Genomic DNA, 14,906 nt, shown 5'->3' on the forward strand with positions numbered 1-14,906 from the left:
ACACTTCACTTGCTCCATTCCCATTTTTCTGCAATGTTTTTGTTTTCTGACCGCCAGATGGAGCAAGCGACTGTCAGCTTGTGTTTACTCCGCACTGTCATGCATAAACTACAATGTGAATGTATTGGGAGTGTTTAATTCATGTGGCAGGATTGTGAATGGTGTTCACATGTTCGGAAAGCTTTCCACTTTCCGAGCCTACTGTTGCAGAAGCTTCCTCGTTCGCAGAAAGGGGCGGGTGGAATAATCAAGCCAAAAGGGCGGGCAAAGTCTATGTAGACCGGTTGAGGCTGTGTAAGGGAAGACAAAAAAAAGGTGGCAGAGGATGGATGGATGGAGGGGAGAGAAAATAAAAGCAGAGCAGGGCAAATATGGGATGTGTGGGGTTGAAAGTGAGGGAGGGAGAGATGTGGGGAGGAGGGCGGGCAGCGGAGGTAGGGAGAGGGATGCTGCATTTCACAGATAGCACAGACTGGGGCTGCGAGAGCAGACAGAAGGATGGAGAGGAGCAATGACAAAAGAGAGCAGAACAGGACTCCCGTTCAGGTAAAATATTCAATAAATTGATCCAATATAAAAGTAGATGAATACTTGTAACTAATAAAGGCCTGAAGAGGGGTTTCTGGATTTGCTTGGATCTCATAAAAGCAGTCAACCTGTCAAGCCTTTCAGCCATCTATCCATAGATCTTTGCATATATCTTCATCTCTCCCGCTTCCATCTCTCCTCTTCATATCCATTTTACAATCTCCTCAACATTCCACCCACACCAGCATGCTTCCTCCACCCTTGAATTCTCCCTCACCTGCATATCTCCTCACGAGTCACTTCCACAGATCTCCGAGTGCGAAACTCTCTTTTCTCGCATTCATCTCCACATCCTTCAACTCTGATATATTTTGAGTCCCTCTCCCGCACTGTTCATAGAGCGCTGATCACTGCTCTATCTTCTTCTCTGTTTTTCTAAGATTGAAGTGGCACTGAAGGAACACTTGCATTACTGAACACACATGCTCGAAGAGTGGACCGGAGAGGAGGAGACCACTTGTAATGTACCTAACAGACCTCAAATCAAGAAAACAGAGAGAAACATACTATTTTTTTCCTCTCGTTTGGATGCAAAGGCATCATTGTGGCTCATTAGCATTGCGGGCAAGTTCTTAGGAGGAGACTTTAAAAAAAAAAGGCAGTTATTAGCTCCTGGAAGAAAAAGGGAGGAGAGAGCAGTATGACTCACAGCAGCTCGGATACTGTGTGTTTTGTATGCAGGGGGGCTAGAGTGAGATAGAGGAGAAATGAAAGAGAGACAGGGAAAGAAATAGAGCAGACTTTAACAGACGTGAACAGTCATCAGACAGGGATGAAGAAAGAAGAGCAGCCGACTTAGAGGCAGTGGGCCGAGTGAATCAGCTCGCTGGAGGGTGAGGAAGGTGAAAGGTGGACCAGAGTTGAGGAAGTGGCGGGTTGAGCATGGCGGAAGGGTCACTGAACATTTGCCGCCTGAATGACACTGGAAACAGGACTGCAACGGACAGGATAAAAGGTACTTGAGACTGTTTTGCTCTAGGAAGAGGCTGGATGATTGTACAGCATATGGAAGGGTCCCGTGTGATCAAATATGTGACATAAGGGGAACAAATCAGGCCATAGAGCAAAATTCAAGCAGTAAAAAGAAATTAAAAAAAAAAAGACTAAAATAGAAACACTACAGATGAGAAAACATGTCAGTTTGTGCACCACGCCGGGGACAGCAAGGAAACTTTAACTGCAACGACACAGCAAGAGATTCCGGTTAAATATTCATGCTGACAGACCACTCTGGAAACAACTTGCTTCCTCTTTCACAGAGGGAAAACAGGGGAAAGGAAACCACGTTTTCATCATGTGGGATTTTGACACTAGACGATTCGGCAAGTGTGTCAGGTTATGGTGACATCTTGCAGCAAATTGAGAGGGAGCCACGACGTGGCCTCCTGGAGGTGCTCGGCCAGGCGTGAGGAGAACGGAATGACGACTGGCAGAAGAACCGAAGCTGTGACTGTCGAGAGGCAGCAAATAAACATTTGAGAAACCATTAAAATGACATGGAGACTGCAGCCATAGCTATTCTGTGTGAGCTAAATTTATTGTTGACTTATACAGACAATTGCATTTTGCATAAACTGTTTTGAAATCGACTTAGAGCGACTAATTACTGCCAGATACATCTTCTTTTTTTTTTTTTTCCTTGAAATGGCCTGGTCTTCAAAATTGGTCAAAGTTGGACTGTTTTTAAAGCTTGAGGAAGCACAACACTGTTTTTGAAGAATCCAGAATGTGTATGTTTTTTTCTTCATGGCTGAATAATCACTTCTCATAGATGACTTCCAGCTTTAATGAGTCTTAATATCATCAAGGCAATTAGCTAGACAGCACTCCGCTCTGAACTGAATATCCAATTCCTCAAAACAATCTCTCATCCTGAAGACCAGCTTGATGTTTATGAACCTTTGAGCTCTGCTATACACACTTGAGTGATGTTGACCTGTGTGTGCCAGCCAAGCTTTTGAAGCCAGCTGTGACTGAACTCCCCACCCCCTCCCCACCCCCCTGCAAATGACACACGGAGCTGCATGTGTTGCCTGGATTATGCCCACCAGCAACAGAGCTGGACCTAAACAGCGGTGGTGAGCGGGGGCACCGGGAGGAGGAGAATAGGAAGGAGAAAGAAACCAACAGGCAGAAGGATGTGAAAAAAACTGACATCATGCTCGGATAAACAGAAGAAAGAAAAGAGATTCTGGCTGCCCTGGGTGCAATGTGTGGTGAGTACACGTTTGTGTGTTTGTGTGTGTGTCACATGAATGACACATTTCCTCAAGATGTTAGTCAAAGCCAAAGGTGAAAGACCCAGTGTTTAATAATGCTCACGATGTGATGCAGGTCAACTACACACAGAGTATGAATACTGCCACGTGTTACATTTATTCACAATTGGTCAGGCGTTTCTTATATTTAGTCTGTCATTGTTAGCCAAATAAAGCTGACAAAATATTAAAAATACTAAGCATGAAGTACTGGAGTTCGACATCACTGCAAACAACCACAATAATCAATTTGCTACCCTATCTGATGTTATCTGATGGCGCTACAATGGTAACAATATCAATGGAAGTGTAGCTAATTATTGTCATTGCGATATGCTGAAGCAAAGGTAACTGATGTTAGTTCCAGTTTCCTAACGATATAGTTAATATGGACACGGACACATGCAATTTCTGAAAACTGGCCACAATGGCTTTTATCATTACTCTTGTTACAGGCTGTTCAAATTTTCTAGTGTTCAAATAGCTTATTGTTAAAGGTGAAAACGCATGTAGTTGAGCAATTTCAAGATTTCAGGGCGGTCTTGGCCCTGTATCTTACTAGACGAGAGCCAGCCTTGCACTAGTAAACACTAACAGCAACCAAATTTCCGCATTTAGAACCAAATCAAGAGCGGACTGTAATATGCTGACTATGTTTAAAACAGTTACTTGAGGATCATTAATGTTTATTAATCGGACGCTGACACAGAGCAGAAAATGGAAGAACGGATTTGTTTCTAAAATTGTAAAACTCAATTAACTTTGTTCACAGGTGTTTTGAAGTCGTGAACAGTTTTTTAATTTTTTTTAATCATTGCATATCTAGAAAAGCTCTTCTATACATAAACCAATTTATTATTATTATATATATTTTATTTTTTTTATTCATTATTTTTTATTTTTAAGATAAATTAATATTATTCTAATTATAATAATAATAATTATTATTATTATTATTATTATTTGTATTTATTTTGGTTTATATATTTATAAATTTTTCTTTTTTTCTTTTCAAGAGAAATTATTATTATTATTATTATTATTATTATTATGACTTGCCTGGCGGGCCATGTCAAATTAAATTTTTAGTATATGTTGCGAGCTTCTGAAAAATGGATGGCAGGCCGCAAATGGCTCCCAGCCCGCAGTTTGGTCACCCCTGGTTTTCCATTACACTATAGTACTACTAGATCACACCTTTTGGGCCACTACACAGTTTAAAACCAAGCAATGGTGCAAGAATTCAGGTCTCAGTGTACATTTGTTCAATTTTGGCTCATCAATTTCACATACGTTGAAGATGGAAGATTCTCGCTCTTGAGCTAGAAAAATTGAACTGGTAGCAATGGACTGGTTGCAAACAAACACCTCAGCTCTCACATAAATAGTTGATCTCTCTCCTTTACCAAAACATATACATATAATGCATATATGCACACTCACCCTGTCATTCTCGTTCACCCTCTCAAGTGCATACTCACACTGTAACAACACACACGCACACACATGGGGGGAAGCTGAGCTGTGGCTGAGGAGAAGTGACAGTCCCTTCATGGCCGCCGGCTTCGTACTCTCGCAGCGTTGGCTTGTCGTGCTCATAATGAGGTTGTGGAACGTTCCAAGTGTCATACAGATATGGTCCCCACACCATTACTCTGTGTGTCAATGAGAAAAAAAAAACCTGGAAATATAACGTTGCTCTTTTTCTATATGGATGCCTTATTTTGTGATATGGATGCCTCTTGTGCAGAATGTTAGGCCTTTAAGCTAAAACAATCCAAAGCAATCTTTATGTGCTTGTCAGTACATCATTGATTTCTGCACATACTGAGCAATATGTATTACAGCAAATCCAAAAGCTGTAAAAGCGTTGCTTTGATGCCTTTCTGTAGCCAATAACATCGTCAACCAATTTCTTCAAACAATGCCTGCGGCGGCTTTTCCCTCGTGATCGCTACGGAACGTGCGGCTGCCAGACGCAGCCCAGTGCGCCACAGTAAAGCTCTTGATCATGTTGTATTTGTCTTTTTTTTCCCCCGCTTACCATTGATCAAATATATTAACAGCGGAGGAGAGCTGAAGACATTGACTTGCAAGGTTGGGAAATACAAGCTATTCTTAACAAAGCAGGACATTTTTTCATTGGCAGCCAATATCAAGATTTTTGTAGAGAAATATTAAGGGTGAGGATTATTTTATTTTGTATTTATTTTGTAGAGGAATGCGCTCATATTTGATTTGGAAGTTAGAGTACATGTGATTTTTTTGATTAAAAACAAAGACCAAGAGCTCATCAAGCTGGGAAAGGATTTATTTGAGACTTCACACAGACTTGGGATTGCACTGACTAATCAAAATGTTGTTAAGAGCATGACGTCAACTTATTCGCTAATAACATGTTTTCACTTTTCTGATTGAGGAAGAAGCAAAGCCTTAAGCAACTTATGAGGGACCTGAACCAAATTAGTCCGTCACCTTAAAACAGGGTTCACCAATTCCGGTCCTCGAGGTCCAGCGTCCTGCAGGTTTTGGATGTTTCCGCCCACTAGCACACCTGATTCATATAATCAGATCATCAGCCTGATCACTATCTTGTTCTTTAGTATCAGGTGTGTTGGTAGGCGGAAACATCTAAAAACCTGCAGGACTCCGGACCTCAAGGACCGGAATTGGTGAACCCTGCCTCAAAAGGAACCCTGACATCTACATCTCATCCTAAATCCTGATCCTTGAGGGCCGGAGTCCTGTGGGTTTTAGATGTTTCCAACGCACCTGATTATAAAGATCAGGATGGTTATCAGGCTTCTGCAGACCTTGCTGATAAGCTTATAAGAATCAGGTGTGTTGCAGTACGGAAACAGCTAAAACCGGCTGTACTTGTTTGTTAGTAACATGACCATAAAATACATTTTTTGAAAATAATTTCCAGTTTAATACACTTTGTAGAAGCTTGATTTGCATATCGTCGATGCCCTGTGAAAAACACTTAAAAAAATATATATATATTTTTTAGGATGTCTGCATTCAGTCTCATCCCATAAATGTAAACATGAGGGGGGAAAAAGACCAAAATGAACATAAGGGTTATTCACAGGACATATACATCGCCATTGTTGTAAACGTCGCAATGCATTCTAAGTAGTGACGTAGCATGGTTGTGTGCTGTATTTTTTCCTCTGGAGTCATCAGGAAGAATAACTCTTTCAACCACATCCTCCCACTGTTTTCTCAACTTTCTTTAGGAAAGCTCTGGAGGCTTGCTTTGTTTTCTTTTTTCTATTGACTGAAAATGACATCTAAAATCCATGCAGCGTGGCATTTTGACTCATTTTCGCTAATGCTAATAGTACTTAGCAATTGTTTAGCTTTGCTTGAAAGAGGGCAGCAATTTGGGCAGCATGTCATAATTCTAGAATGCATTACAATGTGTTTGTCGTGTGGGCTGGGGTTCCTTAAATAATTTAAATTGTCTTCTATTTATGAATGTGCAACTTGGGCAAGTGAGGGGAAGCCAGGAGAGGAGAAGAAGACAGGCACCGGCACGATTGTCAACATTTATTTCAACTTTTTTGATTCTTATCACAGTGGAAGGAGAGATGGGAATTACATGCAAACGAGGAGGTCCGTGATTATTTTAAAACCAAACTGATGTGGTGGGCCCAGAATGGGGAAAGGTTTCCCAGTTGGAAAACATTACCTGGCTGTCCCAGCGACACACACACTGACACAGACTCTCATAACCTCTCACCCCACTCGCCCTTTAAACGGCCCATCCATCCTCACACTCTTCTCTATATCCTCAACAGAAATGTTATTTGAGCGTAATTTGTAAAACAAAATGTGTGATTTTGCTTTCTTTATACAAACAGTGTATGTTTATTACTCCATCTTTACTTTTCTATATGCATTCGCTGGAATCGTTCAGTGTCTCAAAGTCATATGCTGATAAGGCCCCATGAGTTATGGGGGTGCTGGAATAAGCTTTTGTCAACCTCTTTAATCAAGAAGAGAGCCGTGTCGGTATGCTCAGCATCACTTCCAGCGGGTGTTAGGACTAGCAATTGTCACAAGGTCACTGCATAGGGAAGTTCAGGAACGCATAGTCTTAATTGGAGATGAGGAGGCGCATGTGTGGTCTTCTCATCGCATTGAAATATGATTGGACTCAGCAACTCCCAAAAATAGGTCACCATTCTCCGAGGGTGGACGGCTCTCCCGGATAGGAAATGGGTTAGCACCAAACATGAGCGATGTCTGCTATCTTTCACTAAGCAAGTGGATAGCAGTGGAAATACGTATTTATCTGCAAAGGCAATTCTTCATGCAAGAACACACATGGGAGTATTCTTTTAAGTATTGTAACCCATTCTTTGATTTACTATTGCCTAGGGGTGTGAATTGCCTAGTACCTGGCGATTCGATTCGTATCACGATTCATAGGTCACGATTCGATTCAATACCGATTAATCCCGATGCAAATCTCTAAATTGATTATTGCGATTTTCTTTCTTTTTTTTACTCAAATTTAGAAAATACTAATCAGTAAACTTGTACATGTACACTGTAAGATTTGTATGAAAATGTATTTATTTATCTGAAAATTCAGGCTTATAACTGAGCCACTGCATTTAACAAACAGGTTGCAGTCTGTTTCATGTTTGAACAGCACTTAAATTAAATATTAAGGCTTCATGTTCCATTAATACAACATTCTTCCATGCTTAACCCCTGGGCGTTATTTGACCATTTTTTGGCTTTTTGTTGGTTCTGACCAAGCCATTTCAAAATAAAATAATGCCCAGGGGTTAATGTGTGAATCCTAACCCTAAGTAAGACGTTTTGTTGAATATTCCCATAAAAAAAAAAGTTAAAAAATCGATTCGGCCGCATATCGAATCGATTCAAGAATTGCGCGCTGTAATATCGCGATATATTGCCGAATCGATTTTTTTTCTAACACCCCTACTATTGCCATTGTTTTGTGGCCTGAAGCAATTTTTAGCTTATTTGATCTTGTTGGGCGGTAACTAACATTTTCTTCATCCTCACATCTTCAGCATCTGCATCTCACAGGCTCCTCTTTCTGTTTTGATATTACTGTGAGATGAACTTGAAAGTGATTCTGACTTGGACTGTAATGCATGCTTGATTGCGGATGCACCATCTGGAGGGAATTCACACCCTATATGAATTAATGTGACAGTGAACTAAGCAGAGAAGCAATCTGCAGAAGAAATGATGAACATTAATTACGAGTTTGATCAGACCTTGCGTTGCTCATTCAGTGGGAAAACCTGCTTTTTATTTTGCACACTAGTTGATCAATCACATATTACAAATGAATGCTTTTACGTGAAGTGTTTAATATTTGATATGATCAACAGATTCTGTTCACACAGCAGTTTGGGATTAAAAGATTTGCCAGTTAGTATTTCACATAATAGCCATTTGATGCAGAACCAAACATCCCCAAAATATATCACGGTTAATATGACTATCACATTTGTCTTCTATCTGTTGTGGAAGATGTTACAATTGCTGAAATGGAAGGCTTGCATTCAAATATGAATTTGAATTGACTTAATGCTTGAGCAGCTTCTGCTCATTTCGATGTATGACCTTGAAGAGGGAGGCTGTCAGAGAGGAAAGAGGGAGGGTACAACATGAGTGAGAGTGAAAGCTTGTTCTTGGAAAATCATTTATTGATAATGATTTATTTGGAGGTGCTGTCTTCACATCTGTGCGACTAATCATTCTGAAGCAAGTGCATTGACTCACTTACCCCCTTTTACACATATTTAATCATTATGGAATGTAAACACATGTTGAATTGCTTTTATAAAAGTACAATATAACTTTTGACACTAAGGCCAATTTTTGTTTTTAATCAATGCACTCTGCCTATGACTTTTAAGGTGTGCCCTGCATTTTTCTAATTGGGTTGGAAATAATCAAATGACACTGCTGAATGACTAAGCTGCACCAAAAGACAATTCTATGTGCCTCTCCTTACTGCATGCACATCTTTAGGCCATTTTAACGGCCGGTCCTCTCTGATTTTACTGTGTGAAGACACTCAAAAGAAACCAGCTGGAATCATATCAAAGTTACAAGCCTACCAAATGAATCAAGCTACAGTCCAGTAGTGCTTAACTTAAGTTTGATCAAACGGCAGGAGTTTGTTGAGTCGGTCCCAGGGGTTCGCCGGAGGTCAAGGCACCCGACTCAAATGATTCGTGATGATAGGCCCCCGCTTGGCCATCTTTGGCTGCAGATGATAACGCTACATTGCTTGGCCTATCTGTGCTGCAGGGAATTTGGTGTGCTCAGTAGTCGACTTGTGGCACTTGTGATGGTATGTTGAGTGACTTCTTTATTATTAATCCCTTCGTACTATGTTGAGCAAAAAACAAAAGTGGTTGGACAAAAATGTGCAATATTGATTCACATGTATAATGAAACATGTGGTGTTCCACAGGGTTCTATTCTGGGGCCTCTGCTGTTTTCATCGCATCTGCTGCCCTTGGATTTCATCTTAAGAAAACATCGGTGGTTGTTTTTAAAGCGCTGTATAAATATTGAGTTGAGTGATGGGAGTCAGGGTCCTAACTGCATGATTTGCAATGCAAAGTTGACAAACAGGACAATTTAAAAAAAAAATCATATTTTATTTGTCAATAAAGAGTTTGGTGAATGCACGCAGGAAACTGGTGAGATTCAGCACATCCAACAAGGTCTCATTTACTGTATGCATGTGCAATTCGGCATGGTGTCATTTTCAAAATACCGTAGCGCAAATTGGCAATTATTATTTTCATTGAAAGGTTCAAAGGTGTTTACAAATGATAATGATGAACCAGTAAGGAAGAGGATGTGTGCTGGTATGTGTTGCTTTTGAGCCAAGAGAGAAACTGACACCAGTGGCTCGCTATTAAAAGCCTCCATTTGAAGACGGGAAGGGAGACAGACGTGAGTAAACAACTTACGACTTCAGTCTGAGCAGACAAAGGAGATCAGAGAAGACACTCAATAAATTAAAACCTCCCTGCACTCATTATAAGGTGGGCAGCTCTCATTTTTATTCTGATTATCACTTTTGTGTGGTTTTCCTGTCTGGTTTATCATTTTGTATAACCGTTGTCTTGGCTAAGCTTGACAGCCTTGAACTTGCACAACAATAAGAACATGACTTGCCTTGTAATTGTGCACACTGTTTGTAAAAGTCTGTATTAGTCAATAAGCAGTCGTAGCTGAATTATTGACTGGACTGGGTGAGGCAATTGACGAGTGGATCTTATGGGACAGCACAATACAGTCTGCCTTTCTGTGGCTAGAAGTCATTCTTATCAGCCGACACACACACAGCACATGCCATCACTATCCTTAATCTCCTTGTCCCACCTAAACTGTCTCTGAAGACCGCACGATTCCCTAATCAGCATCCAGCTATGTTCATGAATGCAAAACTGATCTCCCATCACACCTTTTTTTTTAAAAAAATATTATTTAATTTTTTTATGGAGAGCTCAGTATTGTTCATTCGATTTGACATGTCATCATTGCTCTCCTTTTTTATTTTTTATTAAAAATTTATATATATATATATATATATATATATTGTATGTGGGTGAGAATGTGTATGTGCGTGTGTGTTGAAAGAGGAATAAAATTATTTGTCCTCTTTGCGTGTTCCAAAACTTGAAGACAGATTTAATGTAAGAAAAAACACCTTTGCAAAAATGATTTTAATCTAACAGAGATCTCTGGACATCGTAACAGACTCCAATTCATCACTTAACAGGTGGAATTCAGAGCGCCGAATGTGCCTCTTCCGCGTGTAAAATGGCTTCTTATAGTTAAAACCGACCGCCTCTCTTTCATTTGTAGACAAAACATACTCTCTGGGTACTTTTCCATGAGCGATGGCGAAAACAGAGTCAGGGGTGCGTGTTCGAAACAGATTCTGTTCTCAAGGACCAAATGTGTTTTCCCACAGAGAAGGAACTTCGAAACCAAATAATATGTCCCAGTTTAAGGTCAAATTATACTGAGTTCAACACTACTTGCTTTACACGTCTATAAAACCTTTCAACATGGTTAATATAAAGAATTAAGATGTTAATAATGTATAACAATGGTTAATATATGAAAATAAAGAATTTAAATGTTAATAATATCTAACAGTGTGTGCGTGCGTGCGTGCGTGCATGCGAGCGTGTGTGTATTCATCAGTTCACCTAAAATCTATTAAAAAAAATCCCATACTAATAATATAATATAATAATAAATTGCCAAATGCATCAATGTAAGTTATCACGATGTGGTTGGTGGCTCTCGCTAACAGGCAGAATTAAGTAACCAGAATTAGGTTAAAAAATTCTATATACGTAGACCATGTTTCTATAAATTTTGATATTTGGTTTTTATTTGAGGCAGATATTTTTTCCATTAATATGTGATTTATGAGGAGGTTAGACCATTGGTCGATATTCAGAGTTTGTTTATTTTTCCAGTTAACAAGAATTGTTTTTTTTGCAATAGTAAGGGCTACAAGTGTAGATTGAAATTGTTTATGTGGTAAGTCAGTTGTTGTTAGGTCACCTAGCAAACACAAGTTTGGAGATAAAGGTATCCTACAGTCCAAAATAGCGGAAAGTTTTTCTAAGACTTTAGTCCAGAAATACATAACCGGAGTACATAACCATAAAGCATGAACATAAGTGTCTGTAGTGTTTTGTAAACATTGGAGACAAATGTCGGAGTCTGAGAGTCCCATTTTCTTCATCATATATTGAGTAATGTATGTTCTGTCAATAATTTTATATTGGATATGTTGTAAATTTGTGTGTTTTGTCATTTTAAATGCGTTTTCACAAACTTGAATCCAAAAGTCAGATTCCGGTGCTATAGACAAGTCTATCTCCCATTTCGAGATGGGTAAAGGCATTTTATCAGTATATGAAAGTAACTTATCTTATCTCCCATCACACCTAATGCTTAGTTACAGTGGGGGGAAAAATGAGACAAACAAAAAAACATGGGTGATGAAAATGAGAATTTTTTCATCTAGTTATCTTTTTGACTGCTTATCCTGTGCAGGAGATTGGGGGACTGCAGCCTATCCCAGTTGAAAGCTGGAGGCGTGTGACACCCAAGACAGATTAGCAGTCAATCACAGAGACAGACAACCATTTCCACTCACTCACTCACACAGCTATAGGCAATTTAAAGTCACTCAAAATCTCAGAAAGGGGAAAGGCATTTCACTTTAAAGATAATGCGGGTGGCACAGATGCCAAGTGGTTCTTAGTTCTGCATGAGGTCGGGGGTTCGAATCCAGGGTTTTGGCCTTTCTGTGTGGCGTTTGCATGTGTTCCACAGTTTTCTCTGGCTCCCTTCCACTAATCATGCACGCTATGTTCATTAAAGAACCTAAATTAGGTTGTGAATGAGAATGTGAATGCCTTGTCTTGTAAGTTCAGAGTGACCCATGGCCAGCTGGGATAGGCTGACTATGACCCAATCGATTATCAAATGAATCAATAAATTCTTTGACAATTGCCTAATAATTGAGAGACCATGTTAAATTTAAAATTGTCTCTAAATCCTCTGAATTTCTGCCTCTAAATGCTAAATATTCTCGGATTTCTGTAGTCCTCCATTTTTTATTTATTTTTTACTTTTTACATTTGCAAGCATCTTCTTTTATTCTGGAAAACAATTATCACCATTTTTGCCAATTTTCTGACACGATACAGACCAAACCAGGAACTGAATCATAATTTGTTTGTGTATTTTCTACACTGTAAATTTGAAATAATATCCTGTTTTTGAACAAAGGATGGAAAGTTTATTTTTATTTTTATTATTATTATTTTTTTAAGCTGATCAATATATTAAGCAATTACTAAATTAATCATTAGTTGCAGCCTAGACCATAGTGAGGATAAGTGTTCTAGAAAATGGAGGTCTGTATTTTGGAACTGTCTGGATGACTAAAAAAATGTGTATCCATTTTATTTTATAAGGAGCAAATAAGATGTCATTTTACCATAAACAAGGTTTTTCATAGCTAAGTATTTCATAAAACCACACCACAAAGAAAATTGTGTTTCATACTCTTAAAATGTTTAAGCAGGCTTGTCATATTTGTAATGTAGAGTAGGTAATATAATGAAATTATGATGGGATGCTACATATATCTTTGCAAGTGTAATTGGTTGGCACAAAGCTCACAATGTCACTAAAATGTTATATGCTCATGTTTTATAAATCATCAAGTCAGAATGTGCCATTTTGCGATTTTCCTCTCCAAACGTTTCATTTTTAACCAAGCACAACACGTGTTTCATCTGAGTGGCGGTGAAAGTTTAGTCTAAAATAGATTGATATGGATATACCCAGTATACAGTAATACCGTACGTTATATGGTTTACCATAAATTATACGTACGTAAGGATCTTACTCAAGCACAATAATAAAACATGTCTGTGCCCTACACTCGTGTGTGTGTGTGTGTTTGCATGCATCATTGGCAACTTTTCGACATGAGATAATCTCATACCTCTGAATGAATATTTGTTCTGTTCTCTCCAGGCGCGGTGCCCTGCGGTGTTGGGGTTGTGTGAAGTTAACCATGATCCCCGGCAGCCACTATATCTGCAGCACTCATGCAAGAGAGGACGACTCCACCAATGACAGAGAGGAGCGAATTTTAGCCCTGCTGGGCATCATCGGAACCATTCTCAATCTTTTAGTGGTCATATTCGTCTACATCTACACCTCGGTCACTTGAGACCTTCAGACGGACTTAAACGAGAACGACTGGCGCCCGCCCAACATCCCCACCGTCGTACATCTCCAAGTATTTATGGGCTTGGAAGGTTAGATCATTATGTGCTAAGATCGAAGGATCCTTGGCAGCGTGTGCAGTTGAATTGCGGCCAAGTGCAAGTGTATCAATTCACTGCTGTAAGAATAGTCCGGGACGGGAAGGAATTCCGCGAGGAATCTTCTCTCCCTTCCTCCCCATATTGAACTTGTCATCTTAAGACAGCCTCATGCCAAATCATTGCTGACAGTGGACTGTGAACTCATGACTTGGCATTTCTATGAAAATTTGATTTTTATCTGATGGTGGATTTTACTGTGCTGTTTTTCATACGAGACTATAAAAAAACAAACTTATTTCAATGTTTTTTTTCATAAGGTGGCGGCCGTTTCACTGCCAGATGAATATTCACCAAAACGGACCAAACACACTGGCTTTACTATTGAACTATTGACTGAAGGACCTTTGTGCCTCTCCTTCCTGCATACTATCAGTTTCTGGAGTTAGCAGCATTTAAGAAACATTTCCATGGACCTCACGTGTCCATACCTGAGCACACCAGAGGAGCGATTCCTGGCAGTGCTCGGGGTCATCGGCATCATGCTCAATCTCTTGCTGCTCGCCTTTGTCTACATATACACATCCATTTGACAAACTGCTTATTCAAACACATTATTAGTACGTGTAATACTGTGCATAAGACATGTAAATATCTTTTGAGCTAATACTGGGTTTATATCAAAATTTCCTGGCTACATATCTGACATTTTGACTGACGTTTTGCACCCTTCAGGTTGTATTGCATAAATCCATCGCAGTCCAAATGAACATCCTGACATGTTTACTTAAGCTTGCTTTGCCGAAGGATGTAATCAAATTACTGTTGTTTGCGCTATATGCCTTTTCATGGTCAAACCATAAAACACATCAAGATGCAAGGAGAGGACGTTGACAAGTCAATCAAGTCAGATCGCGCTACGGACGTGCGGTGTCATAGAATAATGGTTTATTTCCTGTTGCCACGCCTCTTTGAACAGATCTGTATGGCTGTGACGGAGCACTGTCAGAGGTTGGAAGGGTTGAAAATGAGACAATGTCACACAAATCATGACAGTGTGACGCTGCAACATGACTCGAAGGCGCAGGACGTTTGCAAAGGAAATGAGCAGAACCGGCGGGAATTATCTGACATAAGAGGGCCAAAAGCATCCGTGCATGGTTTCTTATCA

The 14,906-nt window shown here is 39.7% G+C and overlaps 1 pseudogene across 1 annotated transcript; it reads left to right on the forward strand.

Moving 5' to 3' along the window:
* Window positions 1-416: 416 nt before the first annotated feature.
* On the forward strand, window positions 417-14,615 carry LOC144052638 (protein TUNAR pseudogene; annotated as a pseudogene). Its single transcript, XR_013294261.1, has 3 exons — window positions 417-546; window positions 969-2,804; window positions 13,443-14,615. The product of XR_013294261.1 is annotated as a protein TUNAR pseudogene (transcript).
* The last annotated feature ends 291 nt before the right edge of the window (window positions 14,616-14,906 follow it).

Source organism: Vanacampus margaritifer, chromosome 5 (assembly GCF_051991255.1).
Source record: "Vanacampus margaritifer isolate UIUO_Vmar chromosome 5, RoL_Vmar_1.0, whole genome shotgun sequence".
NCBI lineage: Eukaryota > Metazoa > Chordata > Actinopteri > Syngnathiformes > Syngnathidae > Vanacampus > Vanacampus margaritifer.